At 41.7% G+C, this 15,885-nt stretch overlaps 1 protein-coding gene across 1 annotated transcript in view; it reads left to right on the top strand.

Annotated features, from left to right (window-relative positions):
* The window catches only part of arhgap35a (Rho GTPase activating protein 35a), a 66,691-nt gene that overhangs the window by 27,556 nt on the left and 23,250 nt on the right, over window positions 1–15,885 (top strand). The window lies entirely within an intron of this gene.

Here is a 15,885-nt window from a genome sequence, read left to right as displayed (position 1 = left end):
GGGAACAGGTGGTTTGTGTGAGACTGTGTGTCAGTGGGAGTGGCCCCCTCCCTTTGTCTGAGATCAAGGATTAGAAAGGCTTAAAGATGGTACGCCTAGCTGGGTGTGCGCATTTGCGTGTCTTTGTGAGGTTAACGTTATCTAAGATGACGTCAGCACTTAAAGAGCCTGGTGCTGCATTTGAAACTCAAGTACAGAAGCTGCAGTAATTTTGGCTCAGTGCTGTGAATGGGAAGTTTTAGAAACTGTTATTTGGTCGAATTTCTGTCAGTCATGACAGTCTCATTAGGTAATCACAGCTTTTGAAACAGGATTGTTTTTGTCCATATTTTTGTTGAAAAAGATGATTTTTTTTGATGAATAAATAATAAGACTGTTTAAAGCACACTAAAATGTACTTTTGCAGAGAAAGTGTTTAGGGAGGTAATTGTCAACAGTTATATGTTCTTCTGTGAAGCATCGGTTAGTAGTGTATAAACAGTAAATGAATGGTTGATATGCACAGTATGTCTGTCATCCATTTAATGATGAAGACATTGTTGAGTTTAACCTTGAAGGTAGTAATTTGAAAAAGTTCAAATTAAAACTTGTAAAGAACGCTCAAGGTCCACTTACTAAATTTCCTACAGGGCTTTCAAATTGTCACAGAGTGTGAAGAAGTATATGATATATGGCATATGTCATCATATTAGTTTTGTATGATTACAAACGCTGTTCTTCAGAATCGGTTTATACACCAGTTGCTTTCTTGGTAAACCAGGTATTTTTCAACCTGGACCCTATTTTGCCATGTTTTTGTGTCTATGCTACTAATTGTGACAATTTTTTTTAATTGTTACAGTATTGAGTGAGAGCACTGCAGTCGGCAGCAGTGAAACAGGGCTGCACCATAATACTTGTGTATAATTGCTCCCAGTCAAAGGACGTCCACTAAAGTGCTTGTTTTTGCAACTGATGGGCTCAGATTGTTCTTGCAAGTGTCTGACAACATTGAGGAAAGGATCCCTACAGAGTTGTTTAGCCAGCTATATGTATTGTTGGTATATTGCTCTTGTCAAAGCCTCCAGACTCCACTGCAAAAAATTGTCATTTAGTAATAAGTAATTAACAAGCACTTTAGCGGATGTACTTTGATGGGGCAAAGTTACCCACAAGGATTACATTGCAGCCCTGTCTTGCTGCTGCAGTTGACTGCAGTGCGCTCTGTAAATAATGGACCAATTTCAAAAAATGTCACAGACACAAAAACATGCTAAAATAAAGTCCACATTGAAAAACACCAGTTACCCTTTAATACTTAAAAATGTCCCTAAATCTACTTCCAATTACATTATAGTGTGTTATTAATAATGTATTAATTGTTTATATGCTTTTTATGACTTTCAAGTTTAGTTTAACACAGGTATCTATGTTTTTTTTTTTTCTGAAAAGGTATTAGAGCAAAAAGCAACATGAATGACTGAAGAATTGCACACTTTCTCATCCCAATGCAGGGATCCTTGTTTTTCCTCCCTCTGGCCTATGATGTCAGAGAGAATTTGGAACTGTATCAGCTAACTTGATTGGCCAGTGGGCTCATATGAGAACCCTGGGATATGAGGTAGTGAGGAGCAACAGTGCAAATCGGAGGGGAAAGAAGGATGGGTGGAGAGAGGAAGGGAATATTCTTTGTGTGTGTGTGTGTGTGTGTGTGTTGATGGAGTGGGAGGTGGGGGGTAATGCTTGGATTAGAGCCAGGAGAACTGCTTTAAAACCCGACCTGGTTCTTTTCCTGTTTCAGCAGAGAGAATAGTCTAATTCTCACCCCATGCCTTTTCGTGAGACATTTTCTTCCTCCGGGCCTGGAGAGGGAACAGGGCAGGCACGGCATAGAAACTAGTTTGAAAGAGAATAAATAGTATAGTACACATGCAACTTCTAGAAATGAGGAGGAGGATGAGGCCAACAGAGTTCAAGATTGATTTTTATTTTCAGTATGTCTGCATCTGTGTTTGTGGTATGCCCTTATAGTTATCACGTTAACAATTGTACAGCAGTGCAGAGTGTAGCTTCAGACTTCTCTTCTACTCTGCAGCCTCTCTGGCTCTAATCTGCCCCACAGCCTGTCTTAACATATCCAGACTTCTAGTCCAGGCTACTGTTGTGACTGCTGGTGGCCTCCAGCTGCCACTCTCAAAACAGGGAAAGGTTTATGGGAGGGGACAGACTCTCTCTAGCCCAGGAAGAAATAACTGTTGACTTTAAGGCTGGACTGACTGACCATAAAGCATGTACATGTAACTGTCAGCTAGTTTTATCTTAGGCCTTTATATAGAATTAATATGCTATAACTCTGTTGTTCAGAATCATATTGCATATATGAGAAATATGCAATATTCAGTGAATAGTTTGATGAGTTGGATTTCTATTTCCCATAACACCAAAACTAAAAGCACAATTATTATACTACTAATGTGAGAATGAGTGTATTCCCAGTACTCCAGTTATCAAAGATTTACCATTTATGTATGAGAATTTTAAACAAGACAGAGTTTTGTGGTTTATATCCACAAGGACACAATTACAAAATGTCCTCTACCCTGCAAAGTTTTTATCTCACTGTTGTAAAAGCTGACTCTTACCCTGAAAGGCTGCATTCCTCTGACTGTGATGTAGACCGAACCAACTGGGCAGTGGACACCGCTAAGTGAGCCTCGGCAGGCAGAGCTCGGCCTTGGGCTCTAATACTGCGGCAGCTGCAGGCTGATCAGTGCGAAGCAGCAAAGTTTTGAGCTGTAATGGCGCTCCAGTGACTGTCTGGGGACTGATTTAAAATGGATGACCAAGCACAACCCCTGTAACCTCTGGACAAGCTGCCCAGAGCCTGTCAGCTTCCTCCACTCACACTGCAGAAAGAGCTCAGAGGTGACACTCCCACATGCACTGCTTTAAGAGTGCTAAAAGGTGATGTGTTAACGTATGCATACTCTGTTAGAGTGGACAAGCAACATTAGACTGCGGGAGATATACTGTATTCCAGCCTACTCACCACTTTCCCCATCTTGTTCGTTCATCTCTGCACCTGAATCTGGCTCATTTTATTTGTCATGGATGAGACAAAGGGTAGGCTATTTTAGTTAGGGGTTATTAAAGCATGGAAATGGTTTATTTGTTTGGCTTTTCTGTTTCCCCAGCATGAATTGCACTTTGGTGGAGCTCATGGGAGGGCAGAAAGAGAGGGAAGCTCTTGGAAAGAATGAAAGTGATAGAGGAAGAGGGGAAGGGAGGGGAGGAACCTTATGAGGGAAAAGGCCTCTGTAGCCATCTGCCTTTGTGCCAACAGTTGGTCACTGTGGCAACCAGTAAAAAGTCATTATCTTTAATTTACACTGTAACAGGTTCAGGTGTTTTCAATTGTATCATTAGCTTTTTTTCCCCTCTACAATGACTCACCCATCTTTGGCAGCGGTCCTCCGCCTCATTCTGGGGCTCTTCATTTTTTTTTTTTTGCCCGTGTCATCCTGTGCCTTTCTTTTAGCTGCCTCACTGGGTGATTTAGGTGTGTGGGTGTGTGTGTGTGCGTGTGTATCTCAAGCACTTGTCTCTCTCCTTAAGGTTATCCTGTTCCTAGGGCATGCATGATGCAACTGTGCTTTTAGATGGTGAGGCGCATTGATGGGTGGCACGATAACAGATGGAGCAAAAAGCAATGAGAGTTTTTTTTCAATAGGGAAAATGACAGGAATATCAAAATTGAATGGCAACGGAGACAATGTTAGGGAAGGTGGAGGGCAAAGAAGTAGAGAAAATGGTTGTCTATCCCTAATTTAAAAGGGGCTTATTTCGTTCATGTTGAGTCTTGTCAGGGCGGCAGTAGTGTGAAGTGCAGATGAGCGATCGTAAAGTAGCCCTGTCTGTGTACCATTAGCCAACCGCAAGTGCTAAGCACTTACCAGAAGCTGCTTGTGTTAACCTCCTCCTCTCCTCCCCCAACACTTACTCACTCTCTCTCACTTTCTCTCCCCTTCTTACCTCACTGTGCTGGAAACCTTTTTCTTGTTCTGTCATAATATTTTTCATAGCCTCATTTATGATTTCAAGCACTCGCCTCCCCCTTGCAAATACATCCACATCCAACAAACTTTCGTGCTTTCATTTGGCTCATTTCATCTCTCTCTTTTTATAGCGTGGGACACCCAAGTTCTTAACAGGTTGCATTTGCTGATGGAAAAAGAATTTCTTTTTCTTTGAGCCACTCAAAATAAAAAATAAAAAAGAACATTTTTCTCCGACGTCTGCAAACAAAACAAAAGCCTTCAAAAGCCATTTGTAGTTTTCAAATCCATTTTATTATTATTTATAAGCCGTTTCTCTGCGCCATTACTAGCTAAGTCTATCTGTTTCTGGGTACACAAAGTGTCCAATTAAATGAAAAAGTAATTACACAAACAATGCCTGTATTGGGGATGTTTTGTCTACCTTTGTTTAACTATTGTTTGAATCGTGGTTGTGCCTTTTTTAATATCGGAGAGCCTGTCAAAACAAGTTGGCAGTGCAATTTCCAGGTATACCTTTTATTACTGCTGGCTACTTTATTAGCCATCCATAGAGCAGCGAAGGATTGACTGGAGATGCAATTGGAAGTGGCACCTATTGACTAGTTTGTCTCGTTGCGCTGCTGGCAGGGTGCGATGATGCTATAAGCAAGCTGCTGCCCGGGCCAGCCCATTAGCACCTGGGCCCCACACATGAGAACATGACAAGAACAGACCACATACAGCGTTGCATTCATGCACCGTAGCTGCTGGCGTACAGCGTTTTCACAGCCAACATTAGTTTCTGTGCTTACACTTTCCAGCATTCTGTAGAAATTGGTTTTATATTATCTTCCATTTCCCTCTTGGCCAATCCTTGTTCCTTCTTTTCTGTCATTTTCAAATTTAATTGGTCTGAAGAATCAGCAGCGCCTGAACTTTTCTGTTGGCAAAGAAGAGAGGGGAGAAAAAAAAACACTTTTTAAAACTGTTTATTTAAACTGTTGCTATTTGAGGGTGTGTGTATGTATGTGATGAGAACGTGCCGTATCTACATTGCAGCATATGGTGTAGGTGCTGGGTGGCTGTTTGTGTTTGTATGATGACCATCTGTCACCCAGTAACAGTTTGGGTGATCTCTGGTTGATGTAAGATCTTCCCGTAAGAATCATAAGACCTGATTATATACAAAGCCTGAAGATTAAAATGGATGGAAAGGCAACATTATCCTTATATTCTTAGTGCTCCTCAGAAGGCATATTATTGTGTTGCTTTGACTTCAGAGTGAATATTCAAATGTAAAGGTCTAGTAGCTTGGGAGTTTCAGCAGGGGCTGCACTTTATTAATGGCTCTCTCTTTGATATGTAATGCCAAGGATAAAGGCTCAGTGTGCATAATCATAATTTTATTTATTTTGGGAGTGTAGTGAGTTAAAAAGGCAACTTTTCTAGCTACTGGGGTACCACCACATGTAAATGAATGCAAATTAAGTTTTGCATTTTGGAAGTCAAATCTGCCAGCTGTAGCCATTTTGCACTAGCCATTCTCCCCTGTCCCTCCACTACCCGTCTAAAGCAGGAAAACAGATCCGCTAAAAGCACAGGTGAACTCAGCCCATGTGCTGCTTGATGGACACTTTCTGTCATAGTAAGGCAAAACAATGGAAGCTGTGTGGCTGCAATCAAGTAATTGTTGCAATCAGGTCTGCGCCGTGAGTTAAATCTGGCCATCACAATCTTCGCAGCAGTAGATAAAGTAATAAAAATTTAACTCTGGTGGCAGCAGCATCCCTCTGCGAGTGTGCACAGCTTTCCCGTCTAAGACACCATCTGGAAAACACACCCAGCATATCTATTAAGCACCCACTCTAACTAAGGATGAGTGCTCCACTGAAAATGGGTTAATAATGATAATTAAATTGAAGGTAATGTCAACAGTTGATCTGTCGCTCACAAATCATAGTATTATATGTCAATGACTTTCTCTGCCTGGGAGTCGAATTGTGCTTTTGGATAAGTGGGAGTCACTGAGTGGAGTTATTGAAAATGTAAGAAATGTAGAATCACATATTTGTTTTATAAAGATGGTCTCTTACTACGTGAAGCCTTTCCACCCAGAGGTCAGAGTGCAGATCCATCTATGGTAGTTATTAAGGAAATAAAGAGGACAACGTTCTGTTCAGCAACTGTTCAGCTGTGCTATTCCTCCAGCAGTCTGAGAACTCCTTTTCTGTTTTACTTTTGGTTCACTTTTTTACTGAGGAAATATCTTATGCACAGTTTGATTTTATTTGTAAACAGAGAGACAACATGAACGTGTATTTTAACACAGATGTATGTGAGACATTTTTTGTTTTGAAAAAGTGGAATAGGTATGAAAATATTCCTCAAATGACATCCAGCCCTCTGTACTGAATGATGGACATTCCCAGTTCTGAAATATGAGAGAGAGAGAGAGAGAGAGAGAGAGAGAGAGAGAGAGAGAGAGAGAGAGAGAGAGAGAGAGAGAGAGAGAGAGAGAGAGAGAGAGAGAGAGAGAGAGAGAGAGAGAGAGAGAGAGAGAGAGAGAGAGAGAGAGAGAGAGAGAGAGAGAGAGAGAGAGAGAGAGAGAGAGAGAGAGAGAGAGAGAGAGAGAGAGAGAGAGAGAGAGAGAGAGAGAGAGAATTGCTGTCAAACTAATTACACCAGCAGTTAGAATTGGAGGCTCATTCAGGTGGAAGATTAACAGCAAGGTTTGAAGACCCAATCCCCCTTCCTCTAAGAGTGAAATGCTGTCATATCTAAGCACAAAACTGGTGTATGTCTGTGGGTTAAGTATGCAAGCATGTCCCCCTCTCGTGCTGTGTAATGGACATATTTGTGTGCGATCTATATCTGTCTCTGTTGCAGCTGTTTGTTTGTGCTGTTGTATCGAGTTTTGCTGGGAGGACAGGACAGCTTTATTGGATGTCTGAATGTGTGTATGCAGTTGTGCTGATGCTGACAAGCCTTCTAGCAGGAGAGCAGGGATCAGATGTATGCTAATATTACCAGCAGACAGTCTGCCAGTCTGACAGGGGCTCGGCTGCGAGGTTAGGTACAACTGCAGGAGAAGAAAGAGCTGAGGGGGAGAGGGAGAGAGAGCAAGATCGAGCGCAGCAGAGACGGATGCTAAGACGGAGGAATATAGAGACAGGGAATATAGGGAAAATTAGACAAGGGCCGGGAGCATTGAAATAAATGAGGAGTAAGGCGGTTCATGCCTGGCAGAGGGAATTAAGGGAGGGAGAGTAGAGACCCACAAAGGAAAAGGCTTGTCTGTCTTTCTGACAGTGCATGCAAAGCAACAGTTGTTGTTGTTTATGTTGTGTAGCCTGTTGAACAGGGAATTTCTGGAGCAGATGTTTCCACGTACCAAAGTGCATGTTGAAAGTGCACAGCTTTCATTGTTTGTTCCCCTTAATCCCAGACAGTCAAGCTGCATTTTGCTGCATTGTGGGTGGCAGTTTTCAATATTCATTGAAATTGCTAAGTTTATAAAATGTAAAACTCAATAGATAAATAACCAACAAAATTCCCCAAGCCCAAGATGACAACTCCAAATTGCTTGTTTTGTCTGACCAACAGTCCAAAACCCAAAAAATTCAATTTACAATTATATAAAACAGGAGACGCAGAAAAGCCTCACATTTGAGAACCACAAACGTTCGGTGATTTTGCTTGATTAATGAGTTAAATGATTTACCAACACATTTTCAGTTATGAATTTTCTATCATTCGAACAATAAATCGACCAAAAATTCCAGCTCTGTCAGCATCATTGAGAATTTCATTAATGTCACGGGTGAACGTGAACAAATGAAGCACATTATAGAATGAAGTTTAGTGACTAATCAAAGATAACTTTAATACAAGCTCGAAGGTCAGAGGAATGGTGTTGCAGTTAGCTAAGCTCTGGCTGCAGAAGCACTGTAGCATCTCACTTTCACTTGCATATTATCAACTTGTAGAGAAATAACCTTATCATTGAAAAATGCTTGTGCGTGTATTTGTGTGTGTGTGTGTGTGTGTTTGTAAGAGCGGATTTATGCAGTGGTAGTTCAAATTCATAGCTGTCATTGTCCACGTTTCCAGCACATTATATTTAGCTGTGCTATCAGTGAGGCCTTCTGGCGCAGTTGAAGAGGTTAAACCACAGTGACACACTCCTTTTTGCCCTTCTCGCTCTCTCCTTCCACTCTCTAAATAGGCTGTCCACTCTTTCAATATCCTTTCTTTATCTGACTTAAACCTTGCTCTTTCCACTGTCTCTGCTCCTTGAACTGTTCAGTTATAGTCTTGAATTTCAGATTATGTGAATATGGTCTTCTCTCTCTTCTGTCTTAGTCCTGATATCCTGCATTCTCAATTGTTGACTGATTGTTTATTTAAAGTCTCTGTCCCTTTTATTCTCTTTTTCTGCTCTTATCCTGCATCCTTCCTCCCTCTGTCTGTCAACCTCTTTCCTAACGGGGTCTATCAGTAACTGGCCCTCTATCTATTCAGTGCCAGGCGAAGGGAAGAAGTGGAAGGGAACTCACGGCTGAGAGCCTGGTTTGAAGCATCGTAGCCGTGCTACATGGAAGTTGCAGTTTAGGTTACTAAAGACTAAGAACCTATGACATAACAGACGGGTGTGGAATAAATAACAAATACTTTATGTAAAATGGCGCCGTATTAGAAGATATAGATTTGCTAATCATTTATGTCATGCACATATGTGTATTTCTATGTCAGTATGTCTTTATGGACATGTGAGCAAGCAAGTGTGCAGTATGATAAAGCAGCAGTAGGGGGGTTTGTTATCTGCCGCTTGACTTTTTTTTTAATCACCATGCCATCGGATCATGCTAACGCACAGACACCGCCACTTGTGATCCGGCAAATGGAAAGATGCAAATAGCATCTATAGCCAGCTAATCCAGTGTCCATAATCCCAGTCACAGCTGACCAGTTCAACTTGATCAGGACCTGGATATGTAATGGCTGTTTGGGTGCTGCGTTAACATTTCTCTGTGTTTTGTGTGAATAAATGTGTTACTGTTGAATTTGCTTGTGTGGTTTGGTGGGTGTATTTTGTGTGCCTGGCCTCATGTCAAATGCATTTGCAATGGTGCGATTGTAGTGTTTATGTTTTCTGTTGGTGTTTGCCCAGGCATTCTTACTGGAGATGGAAAGAGTGAAGAAATTTGTATTTCCTGTTTGGTGAGTGAAAGATGGATGTGTCGCATGAAAGACACATATGACTAGTGTTGTAGTCAAGACCGCCCAAACTGAGACCAAGTCAAATCCAAGACCAGAGTTTATCGAGACCGAGACAAGACCAGGACTTTTTGGGGCTGAGAGCAGTCAAGACCAAGACCAAGGGAGGGCGAGGCCGAGTCAAGACCAAGACCAGTTCCCTGCATTGCATGGCATGCAATAAAATGTGAAACGAGATCATAGGTACTTCACAAATTGATCTGAAAGATCCACATTCCCATTAAAACACCCACATACAAACACTTAGAGCTGAAATCAATGTAAGCATCGCAGGGAGGGGCGACAGTCATTAATTAGGGTTATTGGTTGCATTTGAAGCAATATGTTTTACTTCGAATCAAAGTTAGGATGTTAACAAATCAGAATGCAACAGCAATTTATTGATATTCCCGGTCTTAAGACCAAGACTGGTCTCAAGTACTACAACACTACAGGTGCTGGTCATATAATTAGAATATCATCAAAAAGTTGATTTATTTCATTAATTCCATTCAAAAAGTGAAACTTGGATATTATATTCATTCATTACACACAGACTGATATATTTCAAGTGTTTATTTCATTTAATTTTGATTATTAAAACTGACAACTAATGAAAATCCCAAATTCAGTATCTCCGAAAATTAGAATATTACTTAAGACCAATACAAAAAAAGGATTTTTAGAAATGTTGGCCAACTGAAAAGTATGAGCATGTACAGCACTCAATACTTAATTGGAGCTCCTTTAAACTTTACACTGGACTTCAAGCAACGTGGATTCTGTGCCTCTCCTCTCTTCCTCCAGACTCTGGGACCTTGATTTCCAAAGGAAATGCAAAATTTACTTTCATCAGAGAACTTTGGACCACTCAGCAGCAGTCCAGTCTTTTTTGTCTTTAGCCCAGGCGAGACGCTTCTGACGCTGTGTCTTGTTCAAGAGTGGCTTGACACAAGGAATGCGACAGCTGAAACCCATGTCTTGCATACGTCTGTGCGTGGTGGTTCTGCACTGACTCCAGCTGCAGTCCACTCTTTGTGAATCTCCCCCACATTTTCGAATGGGTTTGTTTCACAATCCTCTCCAGGGTGCGGTTATCCCTATTGCTTGTACACTTTTTTTCTACCAGATCTTTTCCTTCCCTTCACCTCTCTATTAATGTGCTTGGACACAGAGCTCTGTGAACAGCCAGCCTCTTTAGCAATGACCTTTTGTGTCTTGCCCTCCTTGTGCAAGGTGTCAGTGGTCGTCTTTTGGACAGCTGTCAAGTCAGCGGTCTTCCCCATGATTGTGTAGCCTACAGAACTAGACTGAGAGGCCATTTAAAGGCCTTTGCAGGTGTTTTATTAGCTGATTAGAGTGTGGCACCAGGTGTCTTCAATATTGAACCTTTTCACAATATTCTAATTTTCTGAGATACTGATTTTGGGGTTTTCATTAGTTGTCAGTTATAATCATCAAAATTAAAAGGAATGAACACTTGAAAAATTTCAGTCTGTGTGGAATGAATGTATACATTATACAAGTTTCACTTTTTGAATGGAATTACTGAAATAAATCAACTTTTTGATGATATTCTAATTATATGACCAGCACCTGTACATATGACTTCTGTTTCAGTGGATACACTGAACACACTGCACAACAGAGCACTTTGTGTAAAGTGCGGTGTGTGTGGATGCTGATTTTTACATATTTATATATTCTTCAGGTAATGGTTGAACAAACATGCCTCTGTGTGCATCGGTGGTTATGTGTTGCATATTTACAAGATGTTGTTCTGGACCTGTCTACATCAGCATTTATATCATATTCATCACCCACGTTTATTCTGTACATTCAACTGTGGGTTTATACCCTTGTGTAGTGATAGATCACAGCCTGAGCAGGATGTAATATCAATGTAAGTACTGCCCCCACCCACCCATAGCCCCAGCCCCTGCCCACGACCCTGTTTCTGACTAATGGACAACAAGTCCACAGAGAGGGGGAGAAGAGAGGAGGAAGAGTGTGGCAGAGAGTGAGAGGTGACAGAGAAGGGTCAGAATGAAAAACATCTTGACGGATGGAGATGGGAAATCTATATGATGAGGATAATGGTGTGGGTGAAAGCACGTGAGACAAAAAAATAATAAGGGAAAGGAGAGCTGAAGTACTGTACAACTGATTGCAGAGTTACATCATGCAAAATATGTGAAAAGGAGAGGGACTGAAGCAAAGGGAGGGCCAGCCATCCTTGTATTTTGGAGAATAAGGGAGAGAAAGAGCTTTTCCCTGCTGCCTCTCTGTCATCATCATCACCATCACACTGCTTCATGACTATATCATGACCTTTGTTTCTGTCAACTCCCAGCCTTCCTGAGTGTATAATACTGTACAACCAGGGGGCTTGCTGGGAAGCCATGCATGCAGGCTTCCTTGTTTATCCTCATTTAGCTGTTTTACATATGAACTGTAGAGAACTCCGTGAGAAATATCTGATTTCTGTTTTGTTTTTTTAGTTGTAGGGAATAATTTGAAGATCTCATACATATCTCTAAGCACCCCCACACATACTGGAATTATATTAGCCCCTCATTTGTATTAAATCAGAAAAATCTATCCTTTCTGTCACCATTCAATAGTAATATCATGCACTAAAAACTTAACTTTACTGCTTTAATTTGCCACTTCTACGCAGCATTTTGAAGTTCCCTCACAACCCCTTATCTCTACTTTGATTTTCCTCCATTGTGGCCTACGCACATGGTTATCTCATTCTGTCTGTGTGCACTCTTTATTTAGGATAACATGTCAAAGTGATAAGGATATCAAAACAGGCCTGGCAGAAAATGACTTCAAACTCCTGGGCAATACTCCCAGGCTAACTCGTCTTTTTTGCTCTGTAATGAAAGGAATGCAGCCACCCTGTGAAGGCTACATCTCTCCTCATGGGCAGTAAACACCGTCTCTTCTCTGCTGCCCTTCGTAGCGCGTGTTATGATGAACTTCACGCCCTGCTGCCCTAGCGTTAGCTTCAGGCTGAACTCTAAGACCCTACAGATGCATCCTATCTTCCTGGCCTTCCCTTGTCCTTGAGACAGTCAATGACCTAGAAAGGGTTGGTTCAGTCAAGGCAAGTCTGCTGTCTTATGTGTGTTTTGACTGTTTTAAACCGATAGAATGGTAAATGCTTGTTAGAGAAAGAAAGGAGAAAAAAGCAACAGGGAAATGGAGATGTGGTATTTGGGTATGTCCTGCCTGTAGTGGTGTTTGTGATTAGGCAGCAGCAATGTGATGTGATGGGTCAGACCCTGACCCTTAACTCATCCAGGCCTCACCACGCCCTGCCCTGAGGGGATTCCAATGTGCGGCTCACATGACCCAGGCCACTGACCTCTCTCCCTACTCCCTACCCATTCTTCTCTATACCCCTATTCTCTCCATGTGCACTAACTTCCCACCCTCAGTCTCCTCCCCCAATGCCTTCCTCTACTTCCTGCATCTCTTCCACCTCATTCTCTCTCTCCCTCTCCTTTTCTGCTTACCCTCATGTTTCTGGGTTCGAGGCAAATGCAACACCCTAATGTATTTCTGCCTCAGTCCCAGGCTTCAACACAGTGGTATGTGGCTGGACATGCTCACCAGACACCAGGCCTGAGGGTGAACTGGGAGACTGGCTGCCTGACTGCTCTACAACTGGACTGCTGCACTAAGGCTGGCTGAGCTCAGGCAGTGGTGTCTTTATGGGTCTACAGAAAGAGGAAATCTATTCCCTAAATGACTAATCTATTGTGTATGAAATGCTGCACTTGCTGCCAGTAGGCAGACTGTTGAATCAAGCTGAATTGTGCAGTTGTAATGTCATATATATTCTATGTTTCTGTCAGTTTGGCTTGGGTACGGCAGTCAGTCTCCAGAGGCATTATATTTTCTTCCATTATAAGCTGCTGCAGTGTTCTAAACCATCCTCACACCACTTAAAATTTAATTCTGAGTTGTCTGTTTGCTTCTCGCACTGACAATTTCACTGGGACAGACCAGGAAAAAAACCCGAAAACTGCATTTGCTGTCTTTTGTTTGCCATTCCTTTTGAGGTTTTTGCAGAAAGGCCACAGCTCTTAGTCACACGCACATACATAACCTGCACTCTACTGCAGCAAGTGTGTTAGTTGACTGTCACAAAATGTGTATGAACTTGTACACATACACAGCGCACACATGTGAACATTCTTAGAATAAGATAGTTGGGGTCAGGGAAGCAGATGTTAGCAGAACATCTGTTAGAGTGAGCCTGGCTAGCCTCCAGGACCATCGGGACTTTAGGAGTGGTTGACTTCATTTAATCCAGACACTCTTCACAACTGGTCACAAACATGACCTGTTTCATAAGGCCGTTACAGTGTGTGTGTGTGTGTGTGTGTGTGTGTGTGTTTGCACAGGCATGTGTGCATTTTTGTTTGTAAGCTCATATAGGTCATTTGTGCTAATGTGAGTCTGCACCAAGGCTTCCATACTTATCTGTATGTAACACTCTCTGTCAGCTCTGTAGGCAGCTACTTCAAGCATGTCACAACGGTTTCAGTCAGTGCAGAGATGCAGCAACCATTTGGAATAGCAGAGCACACGCACCTACCTGATATCCCCTTTGGTTGACCTCCAAAAGGAAATTTATACAACTTGTGGTAAAATAAATATCTGCCCCACATAATTGTAATAGCACTAAATAAAAATTATAGCAATTTTTAAGGATCTGTTGATAAATTGGCCTCTCTATATTTCAGAGGTATTTATTGGACTTCTTATTGAATGGATTGAAGTAACCTTCCATATTTATTTCCATGAACCTGGTCAGTGAGTAGCACAAGATCATGTAAAGACAGTATAAAAAAACATAATTAGCAGGGTGGGCACATGTTCTGTTTAGCCAGTGGACCACATCCAGGGGCAGCAGGTCATGTTTTCTGTGGCTGATTGTAGTTGAGGCTGTCTGCTCTGTAATGTGAACATGAAGAGGTTATGATACAGGTGCACTTTTAACCTGCTGACTCTCGCTCTATAGATTTCACACCTGCAGTTCCTATCATGTAATCAAGGCTGTATATACTACTCGTGCACATCTGGATGAGCGCAGCCATTACAGACTGAACACAGATATGGGTGCACACAATAGAAAACAATTGTAAACTGGTGTGTGCGCACAGACACATACAGAATTGCAAATACACACCCGTATGCAGTAAAAATACTTACAAGAGAGTCCGGAAAGAGAAGAGCATGAATTATTTTATCCCACGTTATATACCTATACAAGTGTATCAACCAGCAAGTCTGGCAGAACACAGCACACACCACACCTTATTACATGGACTGGGTCTATCTCTGAGTGCTTTGATATATTTTTCATGCATGTTTTCACTACAAATATCAAAACACAAGACATTCTGTTTGATATTGATTCATTTTTCTGCTAGTGCTTGGTTATACACCTGGTGAAGCACCGGGGTGGTCTTGCCTCTTTAATGCTATTTTACAGCCTGATTGGAATTTGCTTTAGTGAAACTCAGGGTTTCAAGGCTTTGCCATAACGTTCAGCTTTGAACTTAGATTAGTGGCATTATTGGCTTTCCAAATAAAACTCAGAAATATACAGTATATGCAGGGAGTGAGTTTCTTACTCCCTCCTTCTGTTTCCTTTTCATTGTCTATCCCTCTAGTGTGGCAGCGTTAGACTTTGAAGTTCATCTTTGCGCATCTACAGTTCTCTGTTGTCTGACAAACTCAATTCAGCAGCAATGAAGGCTTTGTCTGCTTTTGTGCTCTCTGTCAAAAGAGCTATTCATAATTAATAGTGGTTTTAATGTCTGTTTCACTACATTAATGCCTCAGTTATGACATGGAGGGGTGGTCTCAGACTGCAAGTCTGTGCGCTGGCTGTCTTGGAAGAATTTTTTGTTCTTTACAAATTGTGCTGTCAAAGACGGCCATTCCATAAAGAGCACCCCCTATCCCTCATCCTTTCTCGTTATTTTTGGCATTGATCCACTGATGTAATTATTATACTGAGATTGGCTAGTCAACTAATCCTCTGTGTATGTTCCTAGGACTACGGGCTATTTCTTGACTGCACGGCAACAATTTGTTGCCTCTAATGTACGTAGAGATGTTGTGACATTAGTAATGGTACATCAGCCAACTTTGATCTGTTTGCGGACTGCTGTTTGGTGTGAAACATAGGAAAACATGTTTTTGATGGCGACGAGTCAGCCAACAGGCAGCGCAGCCTTTTAAAATGCAGATGGCTTTCCCTAGTTGGCCAATTAGTAACTTTAGCTCTGGAACACTTATCTGCTTTCATCTTCTTGTGTGTGTGTCTTTCATTTGGGGTGCAGGGAGCTTAGTGGGCCTGTTTTCACAAGTGTGGTGGTGCGTGTGTGTACATTCATGTGTCTTGTATTCTGTTTAAGTGAAAACCCCACATAACTTTTATTCTACTGCTGCTGGCAGTAAGAATACCAACCATACTGTTTTCAGATAATAAGCCAAAACACATATCAATTCTCAACGAACATAGGAATGAAATGTGGAAGGCCCACTGTTAGCAGTGCAGTCCTGGCAGTAAAAAAATTAAATG

The sequence above is a fragment of the Micropterus salmoides genome, unplaced genomic scaffold, assembly GCF_014851395.1.
Source record: "Micropterus salmoides isolate LMB-PRFRI ecotype aquatic unplaced genomic scaffold, ASM1485139v1 Ms_hic_scaffold_3, whole genome shotgun sequence".
Classification (NCBI taxonomy): Eukaryota; Metazoa; Chordata; class Actinopteri; order Centrarchiformes; family Centrarchidae; genus Micropterus; species Micropterus salmoides.
The sequence above is the reverse complement of the archived record's forward strand: the minus strand, read 5'-3'. Positions and strand labels throughout refer to the sequence as shown.